This window comes from Neofelis nebulosa, chromosome 7 (assembly GCF_028018385.1).
Source record: "Neofelis nebulosa isolate mNeoNeb1 chromosome 7, mNeoNeb1.pri, whole genome shotgun sequence".
In the NCBI taxonomy this organism is placed as follows: Eukaryota; Metazoa; Chordata; class Mammalia; order Carnivora; family Felidae; genus Neofelis; species Neofelis nebulosa.
In genome coordinates, this window is record NC_080788.1 from 13,655,837 (window position 1) to 13,664,714 (window position 8,878).

Consider the following 8,878-nt stretch of genomic DNA (forward strand, 5'->3'; position numbering starts at 1 on the left):
GCTCGGGAAGGAATGATGATATTTCCATTTTTTGAGTTTATTTATTTATTTTGAGAGAGAGAGACAGAGAGAGAGAGAGAGAATCGATAGCAGGCTATGTGCTGTCAGTGCAGAGCGTGATGCAGGGCTCAGTCTCACAACCCTGGGATCATGGCTTCAGCTGGAATCAAGAGTTGGACGCTCACCCAACTAAGCCACCCATGTGCCCCAATATTTCTATTTTGGAAGTACTTTGGACTGACAGGGATTAATGGGAACCATGACTCGGAGTGGTCAAGCAAAAGCAGGGATACCACTAAGGTGGTTGTTACAGCAAACCAGGCAAGGGATGATAGTGTCTTGAGGCATGATAATTCAAAGATATATTTGAATCATTTTTTTTTTTTAATTTTTTTTTTTCAACATTTTTAATTTATTTTTGGGACAGAGAGAGACAGAGCATGAACGGGGGAGGGGCAGAGAGAGAGGGAGACACAGAATCGGAAACAGGCTCCAGGCTCCGAGCCATCAGCCCAGAGCCTGACGCGGGGCTCGAACTCACGGACCGCGAGATCGTGACCTGGCTGAAGTCGGACGCTTAACCGACTGCGCCACCCAGGCGCCCCTATTTGAATCATTTTTAAGAAAGAGAAACACAAGTCTTTGGTGATTGACTGGATATGGGGACTAAGAAAGGGAATACTCAAGGCTGGCTCCAGACTGATGGTTTGTGCAAGAGGTGCCTAGTGATGACCTTCACTGGCATGGGTGGGGGGACATCAAATGTAGGCTAGGTTTGGCTTGGATGAATGAGAAAAGAAAATGTGTCTTATTTGGGATCTATTGATTAAGGATATCAAGGGCAACAACCAACTAGAATTCTCTAATGGGCAAGGGAAAGGTCTGGGCTGGAGACACAGGGGATCTGTCCATATGGAGGTGAGGTCTCTCACGGATAATACAGAGAATGAGAGAAGAAGAAGGCCTTCCTGGTGGGGAACCTGGAAGATACCATCCTCAAGGGTGGACCTAGGAAGAAAATTCTGGAGAGAAACTGAAGTGTTATTGCAGAGAAGTAAGAAAAGTGAGAATGTTAAATGCCATGTAGGTCAAGAGTTGAAAGTGTTCTTTAAAGTGGGAAGGAGGAGTAGTCAAAAATGAAGAGGTCTGCAAAAAAATCAGGTAGGAAGAGTGTTCTACAGCTTGGAGGCCATTGACAACTCTGGGTAGGGCAGTAGTAGTGAGGTGAGGAGGTTTGTGTTGTTGCTATTGCTGTTGTTATCATTATTTTGCTATTAACTTATATGAGTTCTTTATATCTTTTGAATATTAACTTCTTATCAGACACAGGGTTTGAAAATATCTTTTCCCATTTCATAGGCTGTCTTTCCATTTTGTTGGTGGTTTCTCTGGCTGTGCAGAAGTTTGAGTTTGTTGTAGTTCCAAAGGTCTATTTATTTTTTTTTTTTTAATTTTGTTTCTTGTGCTTTAGGTGTCACATCCAAAAACCCAGCATCAAGGCCCACATCAAGTTGCTTTATTCCTGTGTTTACTTCTGGGACCTCCCTGGCTCCGGGTCTTACATTTAAATCTATCATACATGTTGAGTTAATTTTTTGTGAGTGGTGTAGGTCCAGTTTCACTCTTTTAATTTTTTTTTTTTTAAGTTTTATTTATTCTTGAGAGAGACAGTGAGACAGAGTGTGAGCAGGGGAGGGGCAGAGTGAGAGAGGGATACTGAATCGGAAGCAGGCTGCAGGCTCCAGGCTCCAAGCTGTCAGCACAGAGCCTGACGCGGGGCTCGAACTCACGAGCCGTGAGTTCATGACCTGAGCTGAAGTCAGATGCATAGCCGACTAAGCCACCCCGGCACCCCCAGTTCGATTCTTTTAAATGTGAATAATCAATTATCAGAGCCCCATTTATTGCAAAGACACTCTTTTCTCCATTAAGTGTTCTTGGCCCCCTTGCCAAATACTAGTTGACTGTTTATGCTTGGGTTTCTTTCTGGGCTCTCCGTCGTGTTCCATCTCAATTCTGTTTTACACCACCACAGTGGTTTTTGATAACCTTAGCTTAAAATCAGAAAGTGTGATGTCTCCTGCTTCGTTCTTTCTCAGGATTGCTTTGGCTATTTAGAGTCCCTTGTGGTTTCCCGTAACTTTAAGGAAAGTTTTTTTCTACTTCTGTAAAAAATGCCATTGGAATCTTGGTAGAGGTTGCATTGAATCTTTTGGTAATATTGACATTGTAACAATGTTAATTCTTCCAATCCATGACCATGCAATACCTTTCCGTTTGTCTGTGTCTTCTTTGATTTCTTCCACCAGCATCTTATAATTTTTAGGTTAGAGATTTTTGCTCTCCTTAGTGAAATTTTTTCCTATGTATTTTATTGGGGTTTTGTTTTGTTTTGTTTTGTTTTTAAGTAGGCTCCAGGCCCAGCATGGAACCCAACATGTGGCTTGAACTCACAAACTGGGAGATCGTGACGTGAGCTGAAATCAAAAGTCGGTTACTTAACCAACTGAGCCACCCAGGCGCCCCTCTTAGTTTTTGCCTTGTATGTTGGATACTCTAATGTGAGGCATTATCTAGGTCTCTTTTTATCATTTTTAGTTTAAAATCTATTTTTTCTCATATAAATATAGCTACCCCTGCATATTTTTGGTTACCATTTCCTTGAAATGTTTTTTTCTCCCATGTTTTCACTCTTAGTCTATGTGTGCCTATAAAACTAACGTGAGTCTCTTGTAGGGAGTTTATTTTTGGATCATTAAAAAAAAAAAACGATTCGGCCATTCTATATCTTTTAATTGGAGAATTTAATCCATTATGTTTAAAATAATTATGAATAGGTAAAGACTTACTATCGCAATCTTATTAATTGTTTTCTGATTATTTTATAGGTTCATTGTTCCTTGTTTCTTATCCTTTTGTCTTTCTTTGTATTTTGATGTATTTTGATATCAGTATGCTTTGAATTATTTATCACGTTCTTTTGTGAAGTCACTACAGGACTTTTCCTTGTGATTATGGTGAAGCTTACATAACATATCTTCTTTTTTTGATAAAACTTTCTTTTTTCTTTTTTTAAGAGAGTAGGGGGAGAAGGAGAGGGAGAGAAAGGATCTTAAGCAGGCTCCACACCCTGCACGGACCTCTAGGTGGGGCTTGATCTCATGACCGTGAAAACATCACCTGAGCTGAAATCAAGGGTCAGACACTTAACTGACTGAGCCACCCAGGTGTCCCAACTTACATAAAATATCTTAAACTTATAACCCTACTCTAGTCTGATAAATAGAATTTGTAAACTGTATGCTTTTACTTCACCTCTTACCTCACATTTTAGGTTATTGCCATTATAATTTACATGTTTTTTTATATTCTGTAACAAATAGCAGATTATAGTAGCTATGGTTATTTTTACTATTTAAATTAAAAAAACAACAACTGGGGTTGTAAGCGAATTATGCACCATTATCATATTCCAGAATCTAACAGTGACTATATATTTACCATTACCAGTGAAATTTATTCTACCTTTTTATGTTTTTATGATGTCAATTAGCATTCTTTTACATCCACTTAATTCCTTTTAGCATTTCTTATAAGGAGATTCCTTTAGTGTCTTGTAATAAACTCCCTCAGTTTTTGTTTGGGTAAGTCTTTATCCTTCCTTTATTTCTGAAAGATAGCTTCACCAGTTATAGAATTCTTGGTTGACAGTTTCCCCCCCCCCCCCAATATTTGAATATATTATTCCATTTTCTCCGGGGCTAAAAAGTTTTTGTTGAGAAACCTGTCATTAAACTTCTCGAAATTTTCCTGAATATAATTTCTCTCTTTTTTCTTTCTGCTTTTAAAATTATTTGTCTTTCAGTTTTGCCTATTTAATTATAGTATATATTGATGTATCGGGTTCAGGTTCAACTTATTTGGTGTTTTTTAGGCTTCATGGATCTGGATGTCCATTTTTGTTCCCAGGTTTAGGAAGTTTTTAGCCATTATTGCTTTAAATATACTTTCTCTCCCTCCCTCCCTTCCTCCCTGCCTTCCTTCCTTCCTTCCTTCCTTCTTTCCTTCTTTCCTCCTTCTGGAATTCCTAAAATGTGACTATTGTTTCTTTGCATTGTGTCCGTTTTCTTCACTCTTTTTCATTATTATTATTTTTTTTTCTCTTCTGACTGGGTAATTTACAGTGGTCTATCCTCAAGGTCTCTGATTCTTTCTTCTACATGGTTACTTGAAACTTTCAATTAAATTCAATTAAATTTTCAGTTATTGTATGTTTCAACTCTAGAATTTTTTTTTATGGTTGCCGTTTCGTTGTCAAACTTCTCATTTTGTTCATTCATTGTTTTCCTAATTAACTTTACCTATCTTTCTATTTTTTGTTTTTTCGTTTGTTTGTTTGAGTTTACTAAACTTCCTTAACGGGTTATTCTAAATTCTTTGGCGGTTCATAGATCTCCATTTTATTTAGGGTCGGTTATCAGAGCTTTATTAGTTTTTTGTAGTAACGTCATTTTGCCTGAGTTTTTATGATTCTTGATTCTTTTCATTGTTTTCAATGCATTTGGATAACTGGGCTCTTTTTCTAAACTTTACAGGTTTGCTTTGGCAGAGACAGTTCTTAACCAATCAGCTCAGTTTGGGTTTCTGGATGTGTCAGCTAGTAATGTCTTTGGGCAGGTAGGGTCTGCTATTACGGTCTATTTTGGGGTGAAGTAACTGCGCTCTGAGGATGGGGATGAACGGAACATGCCGTGGGCTGAAAACAGTTGGCTAGAATTGGCTGCCTTTGTTCCATACCCAAGTGAGGCTGTAGGATAGGCTCTGTATTTGTCTGCATTCATGGCCAGGCTTACCAGATGGTTGACACCACGTACTATATTCAGTATTTGAAGGGGCGATGAATTAGCGTCCCTGCCCTGGCAGTGCAATAGCACAGGACCCAAGGCCTTTACAGGTCTTGTTTGAGGATCCAAATCAGGCCAGAGTTTGCACTGAATTCTCTGGCCAGGTGAAGCCATTGTTTTTTCCCTGCGGATGGGGAAACTACAAGCTCTACACTCTGTTAGGTTTCCTGGATGGACAGGGTGAAGGTTGTATTCAGTGATGGGTCGAGCTATAAATTAGATTTCCTGCCCAGGTACAGCAGAAACAGCTCTAAACCTGGTAAACTCACTTTCTCTCTCTCTCTCTCTCTCTCTCTCTCTCTCTCTCTCTCTCTTTTATTTTTTAACTCAATCCAACTCACACCCAAATTCTCTGGCTGAACAGGGCCACTGGCTTTTATCTGCAAAGTATTGGCTCTGCCCCTCTGCTTCTGGTCCGATGGAGTTGAAAGACACTCTCCACAGCAGGTGGGCTCTAAAACAGCTTCCTTTCCTGAGTGGGAGAGGCAGGGGCTGCTCCAGCCTACTCTCCATTTCCCAAGTGGGCTTTCTTGTTGGGAGGGGGCGGGAGCTACCCTCAGGCTTGGCTGTGAACTAATCTCCCTGCCTGTGGGTACCACAGGAATGCTCTGTGCCAGCTACTGGCTTGTTCTGGGGGCGATCGGCTCTGCCCCCCTGCCTCTTGGCTCAAGTGCAATGGAATCTCACCACTTTCAGGAGTTTTCACTGGCCCTTCCGGTCAAATGGAGCTAGAAGACATGCCCTGTAGTGGGTGAGGCTGTAAGTCAGCTCCTTGGCTGGTTGTGGGCAAACTAGGCTGTTGGGCCAGCAAAACTCATTTGGGGATCTGAATTAGGCAGGTCAGCACACCCTCGAGTTCCCTAGTCAGAGAGCACCCCCTGCTTGGTCCAGTCAGTGAGCAAAATTGCTGGCTGAGCCGAATAGTTCAGCACGAAAGGTGTGAACTTTGTGCCAAGATCTGTGTACTGGTGGCCACAAGACCACCCTGCCTTCTGGGTCATAGTCAGATTCCCAGTGGTTGGGCCCCACAGATTCCACGGCAGTCCCTGTGATGTGAGATCAGAGTAGGGGCTCTCACAAAGCAACCCTCAATGTTGGAGTGGCTGGTTGTCCTCCCTGGGTTCTCTTTTCCCACTGGAGGAGCTGGGGCCCAGGGGACATCTCTCTGCATGGTGCTGCACTCGTCTTGGGGAGAGACAATGTGGTCAATGTGCAGCCGTTCCTCTTACCCTTCTAATGCAGCCCATTTTGGTGTCTATCATGCTGGGAGGTGTTCAGCCTCACCCCTGCAATTTTCCGATCCTCCTGGTAGTAGACTTGCTCTTGAAAAGTTAGTAGTTGTTCTTGTGAGGGGGAGTGACGTCAGGAACAACCTATGTCACCATGTTGGTGATCTCCCCTTTCTTATAAATTTGATTTTGTCTTACATCCTCTGTCCCCTTTCCCTTGGCTACTGGCAAGGATGAACATAAGTAATTGCTGTTTAATAGCAGGTGCTTAGATGGAAAATGGATTCCATCACATGGTTTCAGGCACAGCACTGAAATTTTCTTTGTGAGAAATACAATAAGGAGTGAAAATTGAAGACGGTTGAAGATTACAATTATGAATGTTATTTTTAAAACTGAGACAATTAGATATGATGAGATGTGGATGTTCTCTGATGTGTTAGAAGCCTCAAAATATTAGCATTGTAGCATTAGCAAAACATTAGCTAGCATAAGCTTTGAAAATGTTTTCTAGAGACAATATTTTATCCGGAAATACAAACGGCATTGACCAATTATCACTGTTTAAATTCGTCTAGCTCTTGCATCCAAAAGCCACAAAGGCGATGTCAGTATAAGAGTTAGAAGAAAATAGGGGCGCCTGGGTGGCTCAGTCGGTTAAGTGTCCGACTTCAGCTCAGGTCACGATCTGCGGTCCGTGAGTTCGAGTCCCGCGTCGGGCTCGGGGCTGATGGCTCAGAGCCTGGAGCCTGCTTCCAATTCTGTGTCTCCCTCTCTCTCTGCCCCTCCCCCATTCATGCTCTGTCTCTCTCTCTCTCTCTCTCTCTCTCTCTCAAATGAATAAACATTACAAAAAAATTTAAAAAAAGAGAAGAAAATATGAAAAAGATTTCGATGTTGACATTAACGGTGCCCTTTGGCAAAAAGCCCATTAAGTGGCATAGTTATCAGGGACAGTTCTTTAGTCCTTATGTGTGCTCTTGGTGAAGGGAGGGATTAGAGACTTGGGGAAGCAGATCCCGTTTTGCTTTATTTAATTGTTCAGTTTTTTTGGGGGGTGGGGAGCGCAAGCGGTAGGAAAACAAGTATTTTGCTTCAACACTGACTCTTGACCAGGGAGTTGACAAAGTTTGAGGAAGAAGAGCCTCTTTCTACCCATGTTTTTAGGAAAATTACTCGTATGGTCATTTAGCATACTTTCTGGTAAAGTATGGCCCTTTAGCAATTGTGTAGTGGCCTGAATAATAACCTGTCTTTTTTGCACGTTTCCATGGAAGGAAGAAGCTATAGTGACCCGTAGCCCCTGGGACCAGTGTCTGTCCCTAATGTTGGATGCCTGTCCAACTTAAAGAGCAATCATATGATTTAGTGTAGGACGAGAGAAAACAGACTAACTTCTTAATACTTTATAGGTTTGGGGCAAGTTTATATAACCGGGGGTGGGTAGTGATTATTAATGAGATTCTTTGCTTTAAACATAAGATTAGGTGGCCTTTGCTCCCTGAGATTTAATTTCCTTCCATCAAATTTAGCAGCACCTTGCTTTCTGTGGAATCCATCCAGCCACCAAATATTACTGAATTCTCTTCAACGTCAGGATCTGGTGTTGCCTACAGAATGGTTTCTTCCTTCATGGACTTTATGTCCAGTTTTAAATAGAAACAGGTAAAAACATGAATGATATGGGTGTGAAGAAAGAGGGAGGGGGGTGGAAGGAATCAAGGAATGATATGCAATCCCATGGGTTCAAAACACTCACAGATAGGGGCGCCTGGGTGGCTCAGTCGGTTAAGCATCCGACTTCGGCTCAGGTCATGATCTCACGGTCCGTGGGTTCGAGCCCCACGTCGGGCTCTGTGCTGACAGCTCAGAGCCTGGACCCTGTTTCAGATTCTGTGTCTCCCTCTTTCTCTGACCCTCCCCTGTTCATGTTCTCTCTCTCTCTGCCTCAAAAATAAATAAATGTTAAAAAAAATTAAAAAAAAAACACTCACAGATATTTCTCTAAAGAATCCCTTCACCTCTGTTCAGGGTTACCTACCATGGGCCAGGGCAGATCAGGGTTCTGAAGTCCGCTGACACGAATATCCACATCCGAGCTCCTTCCTCCCCAAACTAATAAGAAGTTGGGTCTAAGCCCACGGTGTTTCAACTCAACTCTCTTCCGTTTTCCCCAGCCATCACTACTGTTGTAAAACCTACTCACCCTCACCACTTGTTTCTAGCTCTCATCCCCCCCCACTGATGATCATTACCCAGAAGTAACAACGGATCAATATGTTGTTCAACCCAAAAGCGAGACCGCCAAAGTACATTGGTCATGGAAGTGGAAACTGGTAGTGACTTTTCAAAGATATCTGCGTGAGTAGTCCCAACATGCAGTCTCCCCCACATAGTTTGGTTCATCCAAGGAAGTCCCTCAATAGAACATCCTTTAGACATTGTCTTTATAAAACACTCTTACCCATTTAACCATATGACGAACTTGTTGCTCAGGAAGTGATTGCATTCCCTTTCATCCCTGCAGAAATAAATCATTAGTTATTCAAGTGTTCAGTGGCTTCAAATGAAGACAACATTTGTAACCAAAGATACCGGGAATATGATAGAGAACAAGAGAGACTTGTTTCTTCTCTAAGGGAGCCTATATTTTGATGAGAAAGATAGACATGGTAGAAAAACTTCTTTAATTACTAATTACAGTGCTGTTAGGAAAAAGCACCGAGATTTGTAGAAAATTACAAA